The following is a 25,281-nucleotide window of genomic DNA, read 5'->3' as shown; positions in this document are numbered from 1 at the left end:
GGGTTGGGAAGATCCGCTGGAGAAGGGAAAGGCTCCATTGCTCTGACCTGGAGAATTCCATCAACTGTATAGTCCATGGGGTAGCAAAGAGTCGGACACGAGTGTGCGACTTTCACTTTTATATTGTTTTAACACTTTCATGCAAAATTATATCTGAGAGCATTTAACAGTTCTTGAAGACGAGCTCTGTCGCCCTGGCGAGCCGCCCTCCTGTCCCACGCGGCGGGGCAGCGCCGGCCTCAACCCAGGAGAGCGTTCGCGGAGCGCGCGGGCGGCTGGCCCCTGCCGCGCGGGCTGGCGGGCGGCGGCGACGGGCGGCTCCGCGGTGTGGGGACCACACACCGCCCGCCCGCGCCCGGCCCCTTGTCCTCGCGCGGCGAAGGTCCCGCGCGGCGGCGCTGGCGGCGGGACACGGTGGGCCCTGCGCGAATTATAGGCGTTCCTTCTGAGGCTCCATGTTAAGCCTCTTCCGGACGCGCCCTCCCGGCTCCCCGTCCCCGAAAGCCGCACCCCGGGGCCCCAAGGAGCCGCGCTACCGGCCCGCACCCCGCGCTCCCGGCCCCGGGCCTCAGGCTGCGGCATCGCCAGCCCCTAGCCGCCGCCGGGACCGCGCGCCCGCGCCGAGGTCTGGTTCCGGAACGGGGACAGCCTCGGAAGGGTGAGGAAAGGGGCGCCGGCGGCGTCGGGGGGCTGCGGTGTCCGTGCCGGGCTCCGGCCGCGGCTGAGTTTGGGAGAGAGCGAGCCTGCGCCCCGGGGGGCGGCGCGGTGGGGACCGGTGCATTTTCGTTACTAATTTTCTCTCAGGTTGAGGAGTCAAGAACTGAAAATTAGATGGTTTTTTGGATTTGAGGATGTGGAAGATCCTATGATTCCTCATGTGAGTTAACTATTTGGACCTTAATGTCCGACGACGAGTCTCTCAGCGTTTAACTTTGTTAATTATGGCTTTCTCTGTATAAATTTAGATTTTTTTCTCTCTGTAGGCAGATCTGTCAATGTTATTTTTAAAGTTCCTGGCCGGGATGTCATTCTGAGAGAACGCCTGTTCGCCTCAGCTGAACATAGATAGTTTCCCATCCTTTCCTCTGGTCTGAGTTTTGATTTGCTTCGCTGCTGCTGGTTCTGACCTTTTGTCCCGCCTGTGAGAGCAGGGCTCCCAGCTCTTCGCGATTTCCATCTCCGGCTCTCTATTGAGATCCCTGCTCTGTTCCTGCTAGGTGGAGGTAGTGTCTGGGCTCTCCAAGCAGTCTCTGTTGACAGACCATGGTGGGAGGGACCCCTCCTTACCGTGGTGGGAGTGGGAGTTCCAGCTCCCCATTTTCTTATTAAGGTTGAGAAATGTTCATTCATCCATAACATCATTGGCCACCCACCAGGGGATACACTTTCAGTTGGCAAATTTAAAAAAGACATACTCTTTGCTCTCAAGCAGTTAAAAGGGTGTAACATCAGAAGTGGAAATGTGCATTTTTATAAACATTTATAAATGGTTGAAATGTGTACTAAAATTGTATGCATGATTATACTGCAAAACTACAAATATGTTCCTTAAAGTTTAGTTAAAAATCAGCTGGGAAGTTATATCACAAAAGAATAAAGGTAAATAAATCTGATAGGGTATAATTTAAAATTATATAATGCAGTGTTGATTTTAGCGTTACTCATTATAGTCTATTCATATTAAAAATTTTCGTAAAGTATATATAAGTTTAACACATACTGAAAACCTATAATGATATTAAAAACTCGATTCATTATTCAATATTTTATGTTTGGAACACATTAATATAAAATTTGATGATTTAAGAAAATATAATCTTGATAAGGATTATAAAGAACAATTTACTAATAAAATGAAAATAAACATAACAATCAAGGGTCAGAATTAGAAATGATTTTATTGAAGTACAGATATGTTTGTTGAAAAAACATCTTTCCCATTTCTTAGTTTAAACTTGTGAGAAGTAGACATTGTCACTAAAATCCATTAAAATAGTTTAGCTCCTTAGCCAGGATCTGTATTTCACTATATATTAGTTGCTGCTGCTGCTACTGCTGCTAAGTAGCTTCTGTCGCGTCCAACTCTGTGTGACCCCACAGACGGTAGCCCACCAGGCTCCCCCTTCCCTGGGATTCTCCAGGCAAGAACACTGGAGTGGGTTGCCATTTCCTCCTCCAATGCATGAAAGTGAAAGTGAAAAGTGAAAGTGAAGTTGCTCAGTCATGTCTGACTCTTAGCGACCCCATGGACTGCAGCCCACCAGGCTCCCCCATCCATGGGATTTAACAGGCAAGAGTACTGGAGTGGGGTGCCACTGCCTTCTCTGGTTATGATCATGAAAAACACATTTTCTAATTCAATAATTTTAAAGCTATTTGTCTCTTTACCACAAATGTGATGGCTAGTGGAAATTTTGGCTAAAAGTACCAATATTTTGCTCTTAAGTCTGCACTTAAACAAGAGCTGGAAACAGTTCAACCGCGCTTCAATTTATGCCATCTCCCTTCCTTCCCATTCCTATCACAAAGCAGTTTCACAGTTAAAGGGAGGATTAATATTGGTGTAAGTAGATAAATAGTTTGGATATAAGAAATCATGAATTGATGTGGTCCACTTATATATTTCCCCACCTCAAATTATGTTTCATTCAACCCCTGGCTTCAAATACACTGGTTGTTCATGGCCAAGGATTTTGAAGAAACAAAATGTGATGGCTTTAAAGGACTAAGCTTGCAAAGTACAAATAGTAATTTTTCCTCTATAAAAATCTTCAGTTAATTAAGGCCTAGATAAGAGATTGGAGTGAAAAAAAAAAAACTCATCATAAGGGAAATTACGTCACATTGTAACCCAAAGAAGATGGAAAACAGGATTAAAAAGTATAGCCATTCAACTTCTTAATCTTAGATTGGGCTTCCCTAGTGGCTCAGACTGTAAAGAATCTGCCTGCAATGTGGGAGACCCATGTTCCATCCCTGGGTTGGATCCCCTGGAAAAAGGAATGGCTACCCACTCCAGTATTCTTCCCTGGAGAAGTCCATGGATGGAGGAGCCTGATGGGCTAAAGTCCATGGGGTTGCAAAGAGTTGGACACCATGGAGTGATTATGAATAAATGTAAAAAGTCTAAGCTGTATTGGACAAGACCTAGAGTTCAGTTGCTCAGCGGTGTCCAACTCTTTGAGACCCCATGGACTGCAGTGCACAAGGCTTTCCTATCCATCACCAACTCTCAGAGATTGCTCAAACCCATGTCCATCGCCTTGGTGATGCCATCCAACCACCTCATCCTCTGTCTACCCTTTCTGTCTTCAATCTGACACAGCATCAGGGTATTGTTCAGTGAGTCAGTTCTTCACATGGGGTGGCCAAAGTATTGGAGCTGAAGCTTCAGCATCAGTCCTTCCAATAAATATGCAAGATTCATTTGCTTTAGCATTGACTGGTCTGATCTCCTTGCAGTCCAAGGGACTCTCAAGAGTTTTCTCAAACACCACAGTTCAAAAGCATCAATTCTTTGGCACTCCAGCTATCTTTATGGTCCCGATTCTCACATCCACGCATGCCTACTACAAAAACAATAGCATTGACTATACTGACGTTTGTCGGCAAACTAATGTCTCTGCTTTTGAATATGCTGTCTAGGTTGAATCATAGCTTTTCTTCCAAGGAACAAGCTTCTTTTAATTTCATGGCTGCAGTTACCATCTGCAGTGATTTTGGAGCCCAAGAAAATAGTCTGTCACTGTTTCCATTCCTTCCCCAACTATTTGCCATGAAGTGATGGGACCAGATATGATGATCTTCATTTTTTGAATGTTACACTTTAAGCCAGCTTTTTTACTCTCTTCTTTCACTTTCATCAAGAGGCTGTTTAATTCTTTTTCACTTTCTGCCATAAGGGTGATGTCATCTGCATATCTGAGCTTATTGATATCTCTCCTGGCAATCTTGATTCCAGCTTTTGCTTCAGCAAGCTTGGCATTTTGCATGATGTACTCTGCATCAGTTCAGTTCAGTTCACTCGCTCAGTCATATCAGACGCTTTGGGACCCCATGGACTGCAGCATACCAGGCCTCCCTGTCCATCACCAACTCCTAGAGTTTACTCAAACTTAGGTCCATTGAGTCGGTGATGCCATCCAGCCATCTCATCCTCTGTCGTCCCCTTCTCCTGGCTTCAGTCTTTCCAAGCATCAGGGTCTTTTCAAATGAGTCAGTTCTTTGCATCAGGTGGCCAAAGTTTTGGAGTTTTAGCTTCAGCATCAGTCCTTGCAATTAATATTCAGGACTGATTTCCTTTAGTTATATAAGCAGAGGGACAATAGGCAGCCTTGACGTACTCCTTTCCCAGTATCGAACCAGCCTGTTGTTCAATGTCTGGTTCTAAATGTTGTTTTTCCTGCATACAAATTTCTCTGGAGGCAGGTAAGGTGGTCTGGTAATCCCATGTCTTTTAAGAATTTTCCACAGTTTTTTGTGATCCACAGAGTCAAAGGGTTTGGTGTAGTCAGTAAAGTAGAAGTAAATGTTTTTCTGGAACTCTCTTGCTTTTTCTATGATCCAGCAGATGTTGGCAATTTGCTCTGCCTTTTCTAAATCCAGCTTGAACAACTGGAAGTTCACAGTTCACGTTCTGTTGAAGCCTTCTTGGAGAATTTTGAGTGTTACTTTGCTAGCATGTGAAATGAGTGCAATTGTGTGGTAGTATGAACATTTTTGGCATTGCCTTTCTTTGGGAATTGGAAGGAAAACTGACCTTTTCCAGTCCTTTGGCCACTGCTGAGTTTCCAATTTTGCTTACGTATTGAGTGCAGCACTTTCACAGCATCGTCTTTTTGCATTTGGAATAGCTCAGCTGGAATCCCATTATCTCCACTAGCTTTGTTCCTAGTGATGCTTCCTAAGGCCCACTTGACTTCATACTCCAAGATGTCTGGCTCTAGGTGAGTGCTCACACCATTGTAGTTATCTGGGTCATGAAGATCTTTTTGTGTAGTTCTTTTGTGTATTCTTGCCACCTCTTCTTAATATCTTCTGCTTCTGTTAGGTCCATACCATTTCTGTCATTTATTTTGCCCATCTTTGCCTGAAATGATCCCTTGGTATCTCTAATGTTATTGAAGAGTTCTCTAGTTCTTTCCCATTCTATTATCTCCTCTATTACTTTGCATTGCTCACTGAGGAATGCTTTCTTATCTCTCCTTTCTATTCCTTGGAACTCTGTATTCAAATGGGCATTGCTTTCCTTTTCTCCTTTGCCTTTTGTTTCTCTTCTTTTCTCAGCTATTTCTAAGGCCTCCTCAGAAGCATTTCTGCATTTTTAAAAATGCCTTTTTTTTTTTCTTTTTCTTTCTTTTTTTTTTTTTTTTTTTTTTGCCTTTTTGCAACCATTTTGCCTTTTTGCATTTCTTTTTCATGGGGATGGTCTTGATCACCGCCTCCTGTACAATGTCCCAAACCTCTTTCCATATTTCTTCAGTCACTCTCAGATCTGGTCTCTTGAATCTATTTGTCACTTCCACTGTATACTTGTGAGGGATTTGATTTAGGTCATAACTGAATGGCCTAGTGGTTTTCCCTCCCTTCAATTTATGTCTGCATTTTGTGAAAAAAGAGTTCATGAGCTGATCCACATTTAGCTCCTTTTCCTGTTTTTGCTAACAGTATAGAGCTTCTCCATCTTTGGCTGCAAAGACTAAAATCAGTCTGCTTTTGGTATTGACGTTCTGGTGATGTCCATATGTAGAGTCATCTCTTGTGTTGTTAGAAGAGGGTGTTTGCTATTACCAGTGCATTCTTTTTGCAAAACTCTGTTACCTTTGCCCTGCTTCATTTTGTACTCCAAGGCTATATTTGCCTGTTACTCTAGGTATCTCTTGACTTCCTACTTTTGCATTCCAGTCTCCAATGATGAAAAGGACCACTTTTTCGGGTGTTAGTTCTAGAAGGTCTTGTAGATCTTCATAGAACTGTTCAATTTCAGCTTTCTCAGCATTACTGATTGGGGCATAGACTTGGATAACTGTGATATTGAGTGGCTTGCCTTGGAAAGGAAGAGAGATCATTCTGTCATTTTTGAGATTGCACCTCAGTACTGCATTTTGGACTCTTGTTGACTATGAAGGCTACTCCATTTCTTCTGAGGGATTCTTGCCCACAGTAGTAGATATAATGGTCATCTGAATTAAATTCGCCCATTCCAGTCCATTTTATTTCACTGATTCCTAAAATGTCGATGTTCACTCTTTCCATTTCCTGTTTGACCACTTCCAATTTACCTTGATTCATGGGACAAATATTCCAGGTTCCTTTGCAATGTTGTTCTTTGCAGTATCTGACTTTATTTCCATCATCAGTCACCTCCACAGCTGGGCTTTTTTTTTTTTTTCTCTTTGACTGTTTCTCTTCATTCTTTCTGGAGTTATTGCTCCACTGATCTCCAGTAGCATATTGTGTACCTACTGTCCTTGGAAGTTCATCTTTCAATGCCATGTCTTTTTGCCTTTCCATATTGTTCATGGGGTTCTCAAGGCAAGAATACTGGTTTGCCATTCCTTTCTCCAGCGAACCACATTTTGTTGATCTCTCCACTATGACCCGTCCATCTTGGGTGGCTCTACATGGCTCATAGTTTCATTGAGTTAGACAAGGCTGTGGTCCATGTGATCAGTTTGGTTAGTTTTCTGCGACTGTGGTTTTCATTCTGTCTGCCCTCTAAGGGATAAGGATAAGAGGCTTGTGGAAGCTTCCCGATGGGAGAGACTGATTTTTGGGGAAACTGGGTCTTGTTCTTACGGGCGGGATCATGTTTAATCAGTCTTTAATCCAATTTTCTCTTGATTTGGGCTTCTTTGTTCTTTCCACATTGTTTGGCCTGAGGCCAAACTATAGTAAGAGTAATGAAGATAATGGTGATTTCTTTCGAAAGGAGTTGTGCATGCACTGTCGTATTCAGTGTCCCTGACGCTGCAGCAGGCCACTGTCGACCCATGCCTCCACCAGAGATTTTTGGTTACTCACAGGCAACTCTGGCACAATCTCTTGTGGGGACGCTGTTCTTTTCTTCTGGCTTCTGGTGTGCCCAAGATTTCCTTTGTGCTCTGCAAGAGTCTGTTTCCCCAGTCCAGTGGGAGTTCTGGAATCAAATCCCACTGGCCTCCAAAGTCAAATTCTCTGGGTCTCAGTACCTTTCCCAGACCCCAGGTTGGAAAATCTGATGTGGGTCCTAGAACTTCCTTAACAGTCTAGAAGACTTAGAGTGTTAATGTATTTGTTAAAATATAAGATTAACCCATATAAAATTTAAATATAATAAAACACATAGCATGTGTCTCTGGGAAGGAAGATGGTAATATTTATGTGTATATAATACTGTGTTCCAGCTTGTAACTCAGCCCACCCAGCATTTCTGTGATGTCTTCAGCATGTAGGTTGAACAGACAGGGTGACCGCAGACAGCTGTGTGGTACTCCTCTCTCAGTCTTGAACCAGTCAGCTTCCCACACAGGGTTCTCACTGCTGTTTCTTGAACCACATTCAGGTTTCTCAGGAGACAGGTAAGATGGTCTGATATTCCCATCTCTCTAAGCACTTTACACAGTTTGTAATGATCCACACAGTCAAAGGCTTTAGTATAGTTGATGAAAAAGAGATTGATGTTTTTCTGACATCTGATTATAGAGAAAGATGTTTTACTTTCTCTATAATCCAGTGAATGCTGGCAGTTTGATCTCTAGTTCCTCTTCCTTTTCTAAACCCAGCTTGGACATCTCGAAGTTCTTGGTTCACATAATGCTGAAGCCTTGCATGCAGGATTTTACGCATGACCTTACTAGCATGGGAGATGAGAGCAACTGTCTGATGGCTAGCACATTCTTTGGTACTATCCTTCTTGGTAATTGTGATGAATATTGACCTTTTCCAGTCCTGTGGCCACTGCTGGGTCTTCCAGAGCTGCTGACATAAGGAATGTAAAACCTTGTTGGCATCATCCTTTAGGGGTTTGAATTGTTCTTCTGGAAGTTCATTACATCTACTAGCTTTGTTAACAGCAGTACTTCTTAAGGCCCACTTGAACTCCAGAATGTCTGGCTCTAGGTCACTAACCACACCATCATAGTAATCTGGTTCATTAAGATCTTTCTAATACAGTTTTTCCATGTAATTTTTCCATCTTTATCTCTTCAGTGTCTACTAGGTTTTTATCCTTCATTGTGCCCATCTTTGGATATAATGGTCCCTTGATGTTTCCAATTTTCCTGAAGAGATCTCTAGTCTTTCCCCTTTTGTTGTTTCTTTTATTATTAAAACCTGTTCATTGAAGAAGGCCTTCTTGTCTCTGCTAGCTATTCTTTGAAACTCTGCATTTAATTGGATTTACCTTTCCCTCTTTCACTTGCTTTTCACTTCTCCATTCTTCTGATGTTTGTAAAGCCTCCTCAGATCACCACTTTGCCTTCTTGCTTTTCTTTTTCCTTGGGATAGTTTTGTTTTCTGCCTCCTGTACAGTATTACAAACCTCTGTCCATAGTTCTTCAGGCACACAGTTAAGTAGATCTAATCCCTTGAATCTATTTATTACCTCTGTTGCGAATTCATACAGGATTTGATTTAAGTCATGCCTGACTGACCTAGTATTTTCCCCAGTTTTCTTTAGTTTAAGCCTGAATTTTTCTACAAACAGCTGATCTTCTGAGCCACAGTCAGCTCCGGCCCTTGTTTGTGCTCACTGTACAGTTTCTCCATCTTCAGCTACAAAGAATGTATCAGTTTGATTTTGGTATTGATCATTTGGTGATATCAATGTGTAAAGTCATATCTTGTGTTGTTCAAAAAGGGTATTTGCTATGTCTAGTGCATTCTCTTGACAGAATTCAAGAGCCTCTTGATGAGCGTGACAGAGAGGAGTAGACGAGCCAGCTTAAGACTAAGTATTTAAGAAACTAAGATCATCGCATCTGGGCCCATTACTGCACAGCAAATAGAAGGGGAAAAGGTGGAAGTAGTGATAGATTTCCTCTTCCTGTACTCTAAAATCACTGCAGATTGTGACTGCAGCCATGACATCATAAGATGATTGCTTCTTGGCAGGAAAGCAACGGCAAACCTAGATTCTGTGTTGAATAGCAGACATTATTCTGCTGACAAAGTCTGTATAGTCCAGGCTATGGTCTTCCCAGTGGTCACGTACAGTTGTGAGAGCTGGACGTTATGGAAGCCAGAACATCAACAAATTGATGCCTTTGAATTGTCGTGCTGGAAGACAGCGGAAAGTCCCTTGAACAGCAAAATCAAACCAATCAATCTTATGGGAGATCAACCCTGAGTATTCACTGGAAGAACTGATGATGAAGCTGAAGCTCCGGTGATTTGGTCATCTAATGCAAACATGACTTGTTGTAAAAGTCCTGGATGCTGCGGAAGATTGTGGGTAGAAGGAGAATAGGGCATCAAAGGATGAGATGCCTGGACAGCATCACGGATGCAATGAACATGAACTTGGGCAAACTCTGGGAGATGGTGAGGGACAGGGAGGCCTGTTGTGTTGCAGCCCATGGGGTGCAGAGTTGGACACAGGTGGAAACAAATTCTATGCTAGTATATATATGTTTGTTTAAACATACATACATTTTCAGACATATTTAGATATATCTATTTACATATATGAAGAAGGCAATGGCACCCCACTCCAGTACTCTTGCCTGAAAAATCCCATGGACGGAGGAGCCTGGTAGGCTGCAGTCCATGGGATCGCTTAGATTCAGACACGACTGAGCGACTTCAATTTCTCTTTTCACTTTCATGCATTGGAGAAGGAAATGGCAACCCATTCCGGTGTTCTTGCCTGGAGAATCTCAGGGACGGAGGAGCCTGGTGGGCTGCCGTCTATGGGGTCACACAGAGTCGGACACGACCGAAGTGACTTAGCATAGCATAGCATTTACATATATATGCTACAGGTCATTCAAATATTGAAGTATGTGAATCTGCCAATCAGAATGTTTGTGATTTTAGAATTGTCGTTGGGTATTTTATTCTTTTTTTTTTATAATTTTATTTTATTTTTAAACTTTACAATATTGTATTAGTTTTTGCCAAATATCGAAATGGATCCGCCACAGGTATACATGTGTTCCCCATCCTGAACCCTCCTCCCTCCTCCCTCCCCATACCATTCCTCTGGGTCATCCCAGTGCACCAGCCCCAAGCATCCAGTATGGTACATTGAACCTGGACTGGCAACTCATTTCATACAGGATATTATACGTGTTTCAATGCCATTCTCCCAAATCTTCCCACCCTCTCCCTCTCCAACAGAGTCCATAAGACTGTTCTATACTTCAGTGTCTCTTTCGCTGTCTTGTACACAGAGTTATTGTTACCATCTTTCTAAATTCCATATATATTTTATGCTAAATATAAAGAACAAGCTCTTTTTTCCTATATTTAAGCCCTAAGAGACTATTTGAAAAATAGCTCAAGCTAATTAGTGATGACCCAAAAGTAGAGGAAAAAATAGCTCTTGGACTATGTTGGTTACTGCAGCACCTCTGAAGGGTCCAGAGGCATTCATACAAAATATTTAGGACTGGAATTGTTTTGTTTTTGTTAGATTGTTTTAATGTGCCAGATCCCTTTAACACTTAGTACCTTACACAAATTGCAGTCACTTTTTGAAAGTGAAAAATAATGTTTTATTCTCAAATAACTTCACATCTTTTACTTGGTCTACTGACCATACCAGATAATGGGGGTGGAGGGTTCAATTCATTACTCTTAAGATTCAGAAAGCACTATGCTCAGGCACAATAAATAAGACCTATGACAAAGATGATGTATATTGCTTTATACTGTTCTTTAATAAAATATACTTTTATTATTGAAAATAGTATACATTACTAAAATATATTTTATCATTTAAAAAGTCTCTAATTATATATAAAAATGAGTATTTTGTTAGCCATAAAACAAATGAAATAATGCTATTTGCAGCAACATGGACCTAGAGATTATTATATTAAGTCAGACATATGATGTCATATTACGTCAAATGTTTGATGTCACTTGTATGCAAAATCTAAAATAATGGTACAAATGAACTTACTTACAGAACAAAAATAGGCTCAGATACTGAAAACAGGCTGATGGTTACCAAAGGGGTTAGCAGGGGCAGGGGGATAAATTAGGAGTTCAGGATTGACAGATACACACTACTCTAAATAAAATAGATAATCACGGACTTCCTGATGGTCCAGTGGTTAAGAATCTGTGCTTCCAATGCAGAGGACATGGTTCAATCTCTGGTCCAGAGAACTAAGATCCCACAGTGCTATGAGGTATGGCCAGAACAACAATAATGAAAGGCAAGCTCCAGAATGATGTATGTAGAATTGAAAGGTTGTTGTTGAATCACGCGAAGACACCGGGATTCTTGCCCCCTGGAGGAGAAGAATTCAATCCGGGGCCAGAGACGAGGCTTGATTGCTCAGAGCTTTTGTGGAATAAAGTTTTATTAAAGTATAAAGGAGATAGAGAAAGCTTCTGGCATAGGCATCAGAAGGGGGCAGAAAGAGGGCCCGCTTGCTAGTGTTAACAATGAGGTTATATAATCCAAAGACTGTCTGGAGGGTGTAAAGACCTCATCAGACCTACTCCCATAATTTACATTTTAAGATAACACTGTCCTCAGGCAAGATACATCCTTGTAAAGACCAGGTCTACTCCCATAATTTTAAGATAACAGAAGGTTGAATCCAAAGACTGTCCTTAGGCAGGATACATTATTGTTATATAATCCTAAGGAATGTGGAGAAAGAAAAAAAGTGTGTCCTTTATTCCTCCTTGAGAATTCCAGACCCCTCTCTCCTTGGGGACCCCTAGACTCCCTATCAACCTGCCTAGGAAATGACTCTCTCAGAATGATATCATTTATTACAAAGGACCTACTGTGTAACATATAATGGAAAAGAATCTGAAAAGGAATATATATATTCAGATATATATATATACATATACGTCTGAATCACCTTATTGTATACCTGAAACTAACACAATATTGTAAATTATATGTCACTTAAAATTTTTTTTCAAAGAGAAGAAACATGTGTAGTTTGTCAGCTAAAGCATTCACTTGGAAAATAGAAGTAAAACTGCTAATTTGTTACTAATTCATTTTTGTGCTTTAAGTTACTGTTCTCCTTTTCTCCTCTTTCCTCTTTTTCTTTTCACAGAAAGCAGTACTCACAATAAATCTTACCCAGACTTACAATTAAATAAGAGTATCAGAACATCTGGGTTTGTAATGTTCAAGCCAGGAGGTTAGCAAATTATTACACTCTGGCTTCTCTTTCTTCTTTACTACTGTTTTGAAGGTCAGGATATTACCGGGGGTGAGGGTTGAGAAGCTGAATTTATGATATAGATAAAACTGTTATCTGTTTGCATAGGAAAACTGAGGCAAAGAATGACTAAAACTCCCTCAGCCATAGATATTAGACTTTAAAAGAACTGCACTTAGGTTATTAAAAGATTGATTGCAATCATTTTCTTAAAACTTTGTGCATGCAAGTCTGAAGAGAAAATGGTGTAGTAGTAATGATAACAGTGTGTTGAACAATAGTGTAGATTTGTGCTTTTTAACACATTGCATATGTTTTAGCCCTCACCCTGAAGTCAAATCAATTTGAGTTTTGTAATGGGTGGAGTACAGTTATTAAAAATTTCCTTCTTATCCCCTGCCTTTTAGTATGAATACAAATAGTGGTTTAAAATGACATTCTTATCATCTATATTCTTGTGATCTGTAGAATTTTATTGGAAACAAGGGAGCAATACAACAACTGATTTGAATAACCAACCTACTTCAGTGTGAAAAAAATTAATGTGAAGTACTGGAGAAGTGGTGTTGAATATATGCTCCGTCTTTTGTAAGTTAACTAATTACACTGTTCAAAACTGTTTACAAACAGTTCAGTTGAGGTCAGTTCAGTCGCTCAGTCATGTCTGACTCTGCGACCTCGTGAATTGCAGCACGCCAGGCCTCCCTGTCCATCAACTGCCAGAGTTCACCCAAACTCCTGTCCATCGACTCGGTGATGCCAACTAGCGATCTCATCCTCTATCATCCCCTTCTCCTCCTGCCCCAATCCCTCCCAGCATCAGAATCTTTTCCAATAAGTCAACTCTTTGCATGAGGTGGCCAAAGTATTGGAGTTTCAGCTTTAGAATCAGTCCTTCCAAAGAACACCAAGGACGGATCTCCTTTAGAATGGATTGGTTGGATCTCCTTGCAGTCCAAGGGACTCTCAAGAGTCTTCTCCAATACCACAGTTCAAAAGCCTCAGTTCTTCGGTGCTCAGCATTCTTCACAGTCCAACTTTCACATCCATACATGAACACTGGAAAAACCATAACCTTGACTAGATGGACCTTTGTTGGCAAAGTAACGTCTCTGGTTTTCAATATGCTATCTAGGTTGGTCATAAGTTTCCTTCCAAGGAGTAAGCATCTTTTAATTTCATGGCTGCAATCAGCATCTATAGTAATTTTCCAGCCCCCAAAAATAAAGTCTGACACTGTTTCCCCATCTATTTCCCATGAAGGGCTGGGACCGGATGCCATGATCTTCGTTTTCTGAATGTGGCACTTTAAGCCAAATTTTTCACTCTCCACATTCATGTTCATCAAGAGGCTTTTTAGTTCCTCTTCACTTTCTGCCATAAGGGTGGTGTCATCTGCATATTTGAAGTTATTGATATTTCTCCCGGCAATCTTGATTCCAGCTTGTGCTTCTTCCAGCCCAGGGTTTCTCATGATGTACTCTGCATAGAAGTTAAATAAGCAGGGTGACAATATACAGCCTTGACGTACTTGGTTTCCTATTTGGAACCAGTCTGTTGTTCCATGTCCAGTTCTAACGGTTGCTTCCTGACCTGCATATAGGTTTCTCAAGAGGCAGGTCAGGTGGTCTGGTATTCCCATTTCTTTCAGAATTTTCCACAGTGTATTGTGATCCACACAGTCAAAGCCTTTGGCATAGTCAATACAGCAGAAATAGATGTTTTTCTGGAACTCTCTTTCTTTTTCCATGATCCAGCGGATGTTGGCAATTTGATCTGTGGTCCCTCTGCCTTTTCTAACACCAGCTAAAACATGAGGAAGTTCACACTTCCTGTATTGCTGAGGCCTGGCTTGGAGAATTTTGAGCATTACTTTACTAGTGTGTGAGATGAGTACAATTGTGTGGTAGTTTGAGCATTCTTTGGCATTGCTTTTCTTTGAGATTGGAATGAAAACGGAATTTTTCTAGTCCCGTGGCCACTGCTGAGTTTTCCAAATTTGCTGGCATATTGAGTGCAGAACTTTCACAGCATCATCCTCCAGGATTTGAAAGAGCTCAACTGGAATTCCATCACCTCCACTACCTTTGTTCGTAGTGATGCTTTCTAAGGCCCACTTGACTTCACATTCCAGGATGTCTGGCTCTAGGTAAGTGATTGCACCATCGTGATTATCTGGGTCGTGAAGCTCTTTTTTGCACAGTTCTTCTGTGTATTCTTGCCACCTCTTCTTAATATCTTCTGCTTCTGTTAGGTCCATACCATTTCTGTCCTTTATTGTGCCCATCTTTGCATGAAATGTTCCTTTGGTATCTCTGATTTGCTTGAAGCAATCTCTAGTCTTTCCCATTCTGTTGCTTTCCTCTATTTCTTTGCATTGATCGCTGAGGAAGCCTTTCTTATCTCTTCTTGCTATTCTTTGGAACTCTGCATTAAGAAGAGGTGGCAAGAATACACAAAAGAGCTGTACAAAGAAGATCTTCACGACCAAGATAATTACGATGGTGTGATTACTCACCTAGAGTCAGACATCCTGGAATGTGAAGTCAAGTGGGCCTTAGAAAGCATCACTACAAACAAAGCTAGTGGAGGTGATGGAATTCCAGTTGAGCTCTTTCAAATTTTGAAAGATGATGCTGTAAAAGTGCTGCACTCAATATGCCAGCAAATTTGGAAAACTCAGCAGTGGCCACAGCACTGGAAAAGGTCAATTTTCATTCCAATCTCAAAAAAAGGCAATGCCAAAGAATGCTCAAACTACTGCACAATTGTACTCATCTCACACACTAGTAAAGTAATGCTCAAAATTCTCCAAGCCAGGCTTCAGCAATACATGAACCGTGAACTTCCTGATGTTCAACCTGGTTTTAGAAAAGGCAGAGGAACCACAGACCAAATTGCCAACATCTGCTGGATCATGGAAAAAGCAAGAGAATTCCAGAAAAACATCTATTTCTGCTATACTGACTATGCCAAAGGCTTTGACTGTGTGGATCACAATACACTGTGGAAAATTCTGAAAGAGATGGGAATACCAGACCACCTGACCTGCCTCTTGAGAAACCTATATGCAGGTCAGGAAGCAACCGTTAGAACTGGACATGGAACAACAGACTGGTTCCAAATAGGAAACCGAGTATGTCAAGGCTGTATATTGTCACCCTGCTTAATTAACTTCTATGCAGAGTACAGCATGAGAAATGCAGGGCTGGAAGAAGCACAAGCTGGAATCAAGATTGCCGGGAGAATTATCAATAACTTCAAATATGCAGATGACACCACCCTTATGGCAGAAAGTGAAGAGGAACTAAAAAGCCTCTTGATGAACATGAATGTGGAGAGTGAAAAATTTGGCTTAAAGCACCACATTCAGAAAACTCAGATCATGGCATCCGGTCCCATCACTTCATGGGAAATTGATGGGGAAACAATGTTAGACTTTATTTGGGCTCCAAAATACCTGCAGATGGTGATTGTAGCCATGAAAGTAAAAGACACTTCTTGGAAGGAAAGTTACAACCAACCTAGATAGCATATTCAAAAGCAGAGACATTACTTTGCCAACAATCCGTCTAGTCAAGGATATGGTTTTTCCAGAGGTCATCTATGGATGCTAGATTTGTACGGTGAAGAAAGCTGAGCTCTGAAAAATTGATGCCTTTGAACTGTGATGTTATAGAAGACTCTTGAGAGTCCCTTGGACTACAAGGACATCTAACCAGTCCATTTCGAAGGAGATCAGTCCTGGGTGTTCTTTGGAAGGACTGATGCTAAAGCTGAAACTCCAATACTTTGGCCACCTAATGGGAAGAGTTGACTCATTGGAAAATGTCTGATGCTGGGAGAGATTGGGGGCATGAAGAGAAGAGGACAACAGAGGATGAGATGGCATCATCCCTCTCGATGGACATGAGTTTGGGTGATCTCTGGTAGTTGGTGATGGACAGGGAGGGCTTGCATGCTGCATTCATAGGGTCACAAAGAGTTGGACATGACTGAGTGACTGAACTGACTGAACTAATATTCCTTAGGTTTCAAAGGGCAGATCCAAACAGTTGCTGATAAGAGAAGGGAGGGGATATAAAAACAGAGGAGAAACAATCAAAGGGTGGTACAGCCTTAGGGCAAGATCTGGTTCTTACTCAAGGAAGACACATAACAATATCTTTGAGTTCTTCTGTGGAACCGGGAACCCCACCCAGGTGGAAGATGTTAACTTTAGGATGAGCACAAGATTCCTGGAACACCACCCTGTTGCCTTACCCCAAATTTTGCCTTCCTTTGCTGGGGACCAGTGATAACCATCTTGTAAGGTGTACTGTTTGGCCCCTGTTTCTTCTCTGACAGGGTCCGAGAGTTTTAGACTAAATTGCTGTTACTACAAGGATGGAATCCAGTTTCAGATACAGAATACCTCAACCTAGATCAGGTAGAGAGAGACTTTTACTCTGCTAGGCAGAACTACATGCATGAACAGCAGGAAGAAGTTACAGAAGACAGATACCTCTGTCCCAGTTCCCAAGAAGTCTCTCAGGGACAGTTGTTTGGGGAAGCTCACTGACTGAAATGACCTACCCTTCCCAGATACCAGAGTAACCATTTGCATGAATTGTTTTATGACAGGAGGTCCTGGTAAGGAACATGGAACTAATAAATGACCACCAACTGGAAGAGTTTGGGGAAGGTCAAAAGGAGACACCACATGTCTGACCACCTCCCTGAATCATTCTCACTGGCAGCCATCTTGGCTGAGCAATGCATGCACAACAAGGAGGACTCTGAGTCAGAATGATTGGTCAGTGACAACCCGGAAATTAATCCCATCACTGTAAATCTCAAGACTGGGAGCCACGTGGCAGAGCAGTTCTCCTGGGTTCCCTTACCCTACTGCTCTCCACCTGGGCACCCCTTCCCAATAAAATCTCTTGCTTTGTCAACATATGTATCTCCTCAGCCAATTCATTTCTGAGTGTTAGCCAAGAGCCCCATTTGGGCCCTGGAAACAGAAGTCCTTCCTGCAACAGAAGGACTGATGCTGAAGCTGAAGCTCAATACTTTGGCCACCTGATGGAAAGAGCTGACTCATTAAAAATGACCCTTATTATGGGAAAGATTGAAGGCAGGAGAAGAGTACGACAAAGGACAAGATGGTTGGATGGAATCACTAACTCAATGGACATGAGCTTGAGCAAGCTCCAGGAGATGGTGAAGGACAGGAAAGACTGGCGTGCTGCAGTCTGCAGTCCATAGGGTTACACAGAGTTGGACACGGCTGAGTGACTGAACAAAAACAACAAAACACACATAAGCAGAAGCACACACACACACACCTCATAAATATTACCAAATTTATTAGTTTCATTCTAATAATATTAGATATATTTTTACTGCAAAATGTATCCAAATGGTTTGTGTTTGATGTCATTGAATACGGTGTAGTGGTAGTTTCAAGAGGTTGTCCTTATACAAATGCAGTAAAAGTGAATGAAAGTGTCAAATTTAGTGTGTGTGTGTTTAACTCTTAATTTAAAAAAAAAAAAAAGGTCAAATGCTTAGTTTTGATGTTTAGTCACTAAGTCGTGTCTGACCCTTTTGCAGCCTCATGGACCATAGCCCACCAGGCTTCTCTGTCCATGGGATTTCCTGGGCAAGAATATGAAGTGGGTTGTCATTTCCTTCACCAGGGGATCTTCCCAACCCAGGGGGTCAAACCTGCCTTTCCTGTAATTGTAGGCAAATTCATTACCACTGAGCCACTAAAGGCTTATAGCAACCAAGTAAAAGCCTAATCAAGAAGGCAACTTAAAAATAGTTGGGGAGCTATGAAGTGTTTTTACTTGCCTTTGTCCTACCTCTCTCCTGGCTCCAAAATGGTCTTGAAATGACAACCAGTATTCCAATATGTCATTCTGGTCCCTGGCTCCAGAGGAAGCAAAGTTGAACTTATTCTCAAATAGATATTTGTATTTTTTTTTAGTCTAATGCCTACCTATAGGACTGACAAAAGCACTGGCCTCTGCTTCACCTGATCCAGAACTTCCTCAGGGCAGAAAAGTGGCTACACAGAGGGCATTTCTCAGAAAATGTGGAAGGCAAATGAAGAACCCAGTGCTGCATAGAGCAAATGATTACAACTTGAGGAACAATAACAAACTGCTAGAAGCCTGAGAGGAAAATTTGTGAAGAAAGTGTCTTTGAAGAATTATGGCATTGAAAATCTCACATGAGTATTAGGGAATATAGAAATTTATGTGCATGCTCAGAGAAAAATTTTTGTTAAAAACAAACAAACCAAAGAACCTGAGACGACTCTAAACTGTTACCTCAGACTGATCTTTAGGCTCTGCACAAAGAGGAAGTAAAGACTGAGCAAGGTCGGTAACTGGCCAGCTAAGGATAAAGGAGTGTTGGAACAAAGAGCTGGTGTGCAAAGACTAAGAGAATTTTGGGTTCTGTTTTCATTGATAAGCATCCAAAGACATCACGCAACATCACCTAACCAAAAGAAGAAAGACTGCAGACCACACATATCAATGAATACATTCTTTACAAATATAGATTACAAAACTCATTAAAAAACCAACCAAGTAAAAGCAGAGAAAGCAACAACAAAAAATTTCAAGGTGGCAGAGGAATCTAATTTCCAGAATTAACAAGTCTAAAATTTTAAATGTTCAGGTTTCAACAAAAAATAATGAAACATGTAAAAAAAAAAAAATGTATGCTCCACTCATAGGAAAATTAACCAAAATTGTCTCTGTGAAAGTATAGACATTGGACTTACTAGAAAAAGACTCTATTGTCTTATAGTCAAAGAGGTAAAGGGAACTATGGACAAAACTAAAGGACATTATGCAAATAATGCCTCAAGAAAGATAGATATCAATAAAGAGAGAAACTATAAAAAAGAAACCAAACAAAAATTCTGGAGTTGAAAAGTATAAAAGGTACAAAATGATTGTATAGTTTGTCTCTCTACAAACACAGTAAAAGTAAACAAAAAAAATCTGAATTGATTTTGCTTAAATCTTGAAAAAACTCAAAGCTTATAGCAATCAATAAATATCAAATCAAGAAGGCAAGTTAAAAATAGTTGGAGAGCTTTGAACTATTTTTTATATAAAAAAAAATCACTAGAGAATTTCAACAAGAGATTTAGGGAAAGCAAAAGTGTATATATATAAGAGAGATCAATTGCAGATATCCAGTCTGAGGAGCAGAGAGAAAAACTAATGGAGACCAAAAAAAAAAAAAAAAAAACAGCATAAAAGGCTTGTAAGACATCATCAAACTTACTGATAATGCAGACTAGGATTCCCAGTGGGAGAGGAACAAGTGACACAGTATGTGATGATACAATGGCTGAAAGCTTCCTAATTTGACGGAAGATATGATTTTACACAAATAGGATATTTAATGAACTCCAAGAAGAATGAATACAACAGTATCCACATTGAGACACATTATAATCAAACTGTCAAAAGACAAAGAGAGCACCCTGAAATCAAAAGGAGAGAGGCTACTTACCACAAACAAGTGGTTGACAACATTAAGTGTCAATTTCTTAGCAAAAATGATGGAGGCCAGAAAGCTGTGGGGTGGCATTCCTAAACTGCTGTTTAATAGCAACAAAATAATCCACTGAATTCCATATCTGATTAGCAAAATTTCAAACTCAATAAGAAATTTAAGCAGTTTATAGCATGTGGAACTATATTCAATATTTTCCAATAACCCACAATGAAAAATAATCTGAAAAAGAATATACATATATATAAACATATATGTAAACACACAACTGAAGCACTTTGCTGTAAACCTGTTTCTAACACAGAACTGTAAGTCAACTAGACTTCAATTTAAAAAAAAATCAAGGTAAACAAAAGTTCAAGGATTTGTTGTTTGTAGACCTGCCCTGCTGCTGCTGCTGCTGCTGCTAAGTGGCTTCAGTCGTGTCTGACTCTGTGCGACCCCATGGACTGCAGCCTACCAGGCTTCTCCGTCCCTGGGATTCTCCAGGCAAGAACACTGGAGTGGGTTGCCATTTCCTTCTCCAAGACCTGCCCTAGAAGAATGCAAAAAAAGGAGTCTTCCTAATGTAAACACAAGGACACTAGATAGCAACTTGAAGCCATACATCAAAATAAAGAAGACTGGTGGAGATAACTACATAACCAAATGCAAACTCAATTATTATAATATTTCTTGTCTAAAATCTCTCTCCTTGTCCCTGTATGATTTAAAGGACCAAGGCATAACATAGATATACATTTATGTTAATGCATATATAATATATAAATATGTAATTTATGATGACAACAAAACATCAAGCCCTGTCTCCCATCATGATTGTGTTTGTATATAAGGGCTTTGAAGAAAGTAATTAAAAGTGAAATGAGGTCAAAGAGTGGGGCCCTAATCTAACAACATTGATGTCCTTGTTAGAAGCAGAATGAACACCAGGAGCACACACAGAGGAAAGGCCATGTGCCAATACAGTAAAAAGGGTCTGCAAGCCAAGGAGAGAGGTCATACCAGAAATCAACTTTGCCAGCACCTTGATCTTGGATTTCCAGCCCCCAGAATTATGAGAAAATACAGCTGTCTTGTGGCTCAGCTGGTAAAGAATCTGCCTGCAGTGCATGAGACCTGGATTGGATCTCTGGGTTGGGAAGATCCCCTGGAGAAGGGAAAGGCTACCCACTCCAGTATTCTGGCCTGAAGAATTCCATGGACTTATGTCTATGGGGTCACAAAGAGTCAGACACGACTGAGCAAATTTTAATTTCACTTTTCACAATTCTCTTGTGTCAGTCAGTCTGTGGTATTTGTTATAGAAGCCTTAGCAGATAAGCACATGCATTCTGTCCTTAGTCCTAGTACGGGTAATATGTTCTTTTCTTTTCTTTTTTTTTTTTCATTTTTATTATTATTATTTTTTTTGCTTTTTTTAATTATTTTTTTTATTTTTAAACTTTACATAATTGTATTAGTTTTGCTAAATATCAAAATGAATCCACCACAGGTATACATGTGTTCCCCATCCTGAACCCTCCTCCCTCCTGCCTCCCCATACCATCCCTCTGGGTCATCCCAGTGCACTAGCCCCAAGCATCCAGTATCGTGCATCGAACCTGGACTGGCATCTCGTTTCATACATGATATTTTACATGTTTCAATGCCATTCTCCCAAATCTTCCCACCCTCTCTCTCTCCCATAGAGTCCATAAGACTGTTCTATACATCAGTGTCTCTTTTGCTGTCTCATACACAGGGTTATTGTTACCATCTTTCTAAATTCCATATATATGCGTTAGTATACTGTATTGATGTTTTTCCTTCTGGCTTACTTCACTCTGTATAATAGGCTCCAGTTTCATCCACCTCATTAGAACTGATTCAAATGTTTTCTTTTTAATGGCTGAGTAATACTCCATTGTGTATATGTACAATAGCTTTCTTATCCATTCATCTGCTGATGGACATCTAGGTTGCTTCCATGTCCTGGCTATTATAATCTCATATATAACTTCTTTATTAATATAATTAAGAATTATTAAGAGGTTGATTGCCTTATTTAATTAAATGAAATTTTGTATAAAATCTTTTTCATGAAATTTTCAATCTGAATATACAGCTTTAACTTACTGGAATCACATACAGTATTAACATAAAATGTATTCCTTTCTAAAGAAACCATCAATGTAGATCATAATTCTCTTATGGCCACCTGAAACATGCTTACTAATATTTTGTAAGACAACATATATATTCATTCATAGATACCACTTTAGTGCTCAGTCACTTCAGTCATGTCTGACTCTTTGTGACCCTATAGGCTGTAGCCTGCCAGGCTCTTCTGTCCATGGGATTCTCCAGGCAAGAATGCTGGAGTGGATTGCCATGCTGACTTCCAGCGGCTCTTCTGGACACAGGGATCAAACCTGTATCTCTAGCAATTATTTTGGAGTGATCCAGCTTAGAATCAAGATTGCTTAAACTTAGTGAAGACTGTATTTTTCTATGCTCAGTAGCTGCTTTATAAAATGAGAATTGTTATTTGTCATAGAAATAGGATATGCCTTATAAAATTAATTTGAACTTGACTAACTTTTAGAAGATATTATCTGTTTTTTTTTTTTTTTAATTTTTGATTTGATGACTATTTACTCTGAATATGGATTCATTAAGTTATTTGTGCTTCATTGGATTAATTTTATGAAATTCTGGCTCTGCTTGAGTATAATTTGTTTCAAGATTTTCAAATTCATTGAATTGCCACCACAACCTAGTCATATATACACAAACGCATGCACACACACACGCACACATACATTTTAGCTATTCCATTTTCGTTACTATTTTTTTTTTTACTCTTTTCATCTTTATTTAGATTTATCAGAAACCATTTCATCTTTTTTTAAAGCCATCAGTTCCTGAACTGTTTAATACATTTTACGGATTCAATTTGCTTTGGTTTTGGTGTATTAATTTCCATCTATAAATTAACTACATTTCTTTTAATCATTAGTTAAATTTAAAAAATTATTCTGTTTAATGTTTAACAAACTTGGTCTCTTCATCTCTGAGCATAGTTTTAGGTTTCAATTTTGATTTATTATTCATTCTATATATATTATCTAGGTTTTTTTATTACCTCATTATTGTGGCTTATTTTTATACTTTTATTATTAAATTGTTAGATTTTTAGTTATGTGCACATGTTTGTATATTTGATATGTATTAATGTAACTGAAAAATAATATTAATTGAACAATGTATTTTATCTATCTCTCTACTTGCTCAGTCATGTCTGACTCTTTGCGACCCCATGGCCTATACCCTACCAGGTTCCTCCATCCATGGGATTCTCCAGGCAAGAATACTGGAGTGGGTTGCCATTTGCTTCTCCAGGGGATCTTCCCGACCCAGGGATCAAACCCGGATCTCCCGCACTGCAGGCAGACACTTTACCCTCTGAGCCACCAGGGAAGCCCATGTATTTTATAGGAGCATTCAGGTTTTTTCACTAACCTAAAATATAAAATTACACAAACATATTCATAGATACTGACAACACCCACACATATTTTGTCTCTAATATTATTTGCTATTTTGGTAGCTAAATCTTGCAAACAGTTGCCAGGGATCCATTTCTTTTCTGGAGACCATGTTTCAAGACATCACAGTAACAGAGGCTGAAGCAGTCTTAGGGTGGTTAGGGTATCTGGTAGCTAGAACTCTCAGCTTGTAGGCATTATTTCATGAAGTTAATGTGAGTTAAAGGAAAGACTCTTTTTCTACATTATTGCTATGTCTCTTGGCACCAACTATAGGCAAAAAATGTTAGATAGAATGCCTGTATTTTCTACATCCTGTATTTCTTTAAGTACATTTACACTTTCAAAAACTTCTAGAATACAATAAATATCAATGAAATATAAAAAAATGTTTTTAAATGTGCCTTTAGACACAACCTAGTACACAAACAGGTATTCCTACCTTAATAGTCAACTCACCCCCAAATCAGCTCGTAATCACATATGACAAGTTGCAAGAACTTAGTCTTTAGCAGCTGAGTCACCAGGGAAGATCAAGAATACTGGAGTGGGTAGTTTTCCTTGTGGCTCAGATGGTAAAGATTCCACCTGCAATGCGGGAGACCTGGGTTTGATCCATGGGTTGGGAAGATTCTCTGGACAAGGGAACAGCTACTCACTCCAGTATTCTGGCCTGGAGAATTCCATGGACAGAGGAGACTGGCAGACTACAGTCCATGGGGCTGCTAAGAGTCAGACACAACTGAACAACTTTCCCATCACGTTGAGTCTAATATTCGTTGATCAATCTGAACTATGCAAAATGAGTCATCTTGTCAAATCAGAAGAGTCCAGACTTGCAAGCTCAGTTTTTCATACCAGTGACCAAAGTAGAGACCATATAGTAACTCAGTACCATTTAAGATATTTACTACTGTGCCAAAGTTACATATTTTCATGTTATTTGAGATATTTATTACCATATCACAGTTATGTATTTTCATGTTAAAGAATGATAAGGGTCAAAGAAGTCCTAGGAATGCTCTATGCTGGGCGAAAGTGAAAGTGAAGTCGCTCGGTCATGTCTGACTCTTTGCGACCCCATGGACTGTAGCCTACCAGGCTCCTCAGTCCATGGGATTTTCCAGGCCAGAATGGGCCTGGAAACTGGGTTGCCATTTCTATGCTGGTAAACTAAAATTAAGACCAACTTGGAAGGAGCCCAAGTCTTTAAACCACCACGTTTTTAAGGCTTATCAACACCAAGGGAAAGACCGGATTGTGCCAATTTTATGCTCCACAAGTAGAAGACATTCCAATATGTCTCAAAGCAAATTTTGAGAAGAGTTGCACAGAGCTCAAGTTGTAAAACAAAATCTGTCATTAGTGTCATTTAATAATCATGGATTTACTGCAATGAGGAATGATTGCCTATTTAAGCTGCTAGATAGGTTTTCTTACTCTTTGAATATTAATCAGAAAATTTCAACCTTTGCCCTTTCTATTACCTAAGCTACATCCAAGATAACATTAGCTAATTTTTCTTTACTATGATAGAGCATGTTATAATAAGTAATCAAGGAAAGCTTAAATGAATACTTGAAATTAGCATCATGCGTTAGAGAGGGGATAAGAATTCTTCCACAGTCTACCATGTATCATCTTACACAGTATCGATTGGTGAGGAATATACATAAAAGCAAGATTTTCAATAGTGTTAATATAGAAAAGGGCTTCCCTTATGGCTCAGCTGGTAAAGAATCTGCCTGTAAGGTGGGAGACCTGGGATCAATTCTTGGGTTGGGACGATCTCTTGGAGAAGGGAAAGGTTACTTCCTCCAGTATTCTGGCCTGAAGAATTCCATGGAGTGCATAGTCCATGGGGATGCAAAGAGTTGGAC

The 25,281-nt window shown here is 40.2% G+C and overlaps 1 long non-coding RNA gene across 1 annotated transcript; it reads left to right on the top strand.

The window, feature by feature from the left end:
• The first annotated feature begins 658 nt into the window (after positions 1-658).
• LOC139176318 (uncharacterized) lies at positions 659-17,839 on the top strand. Its single transcript, XR_011560721.1, has 2 exons — positions 659-1,223; positions 16,965-17,839. It is a non-coding gene; the product is annotated as an uncharacterized lncRNA (long non-coding RNA).
• The last annotated feature ends 7,442 nt before the right edge of the window (positions 17,840-25,281 follow it).

The sequence above is a fragment of the Bos indicus genome, chromosome 16 (assembly GCF_029378745.1).
Source record: "Bos indicus isolate NIAB-ARS_2022 breed Sahiwal x Tharparkar chromosome 16, NIAB-ARS_B.indTharparkar_mat_pri_1.0, whole genome shotgun sequence".
Taxonomy (NCBI): domain Eukaryota; kingdom Metazoa; phylum Chordata; class Mammalia; order Artiodactyla; family Bovidae; genus Bos; species Bos indicus.
This window is presented reverse-complemented; position numbering and strand designations above follow the sequence as displayed.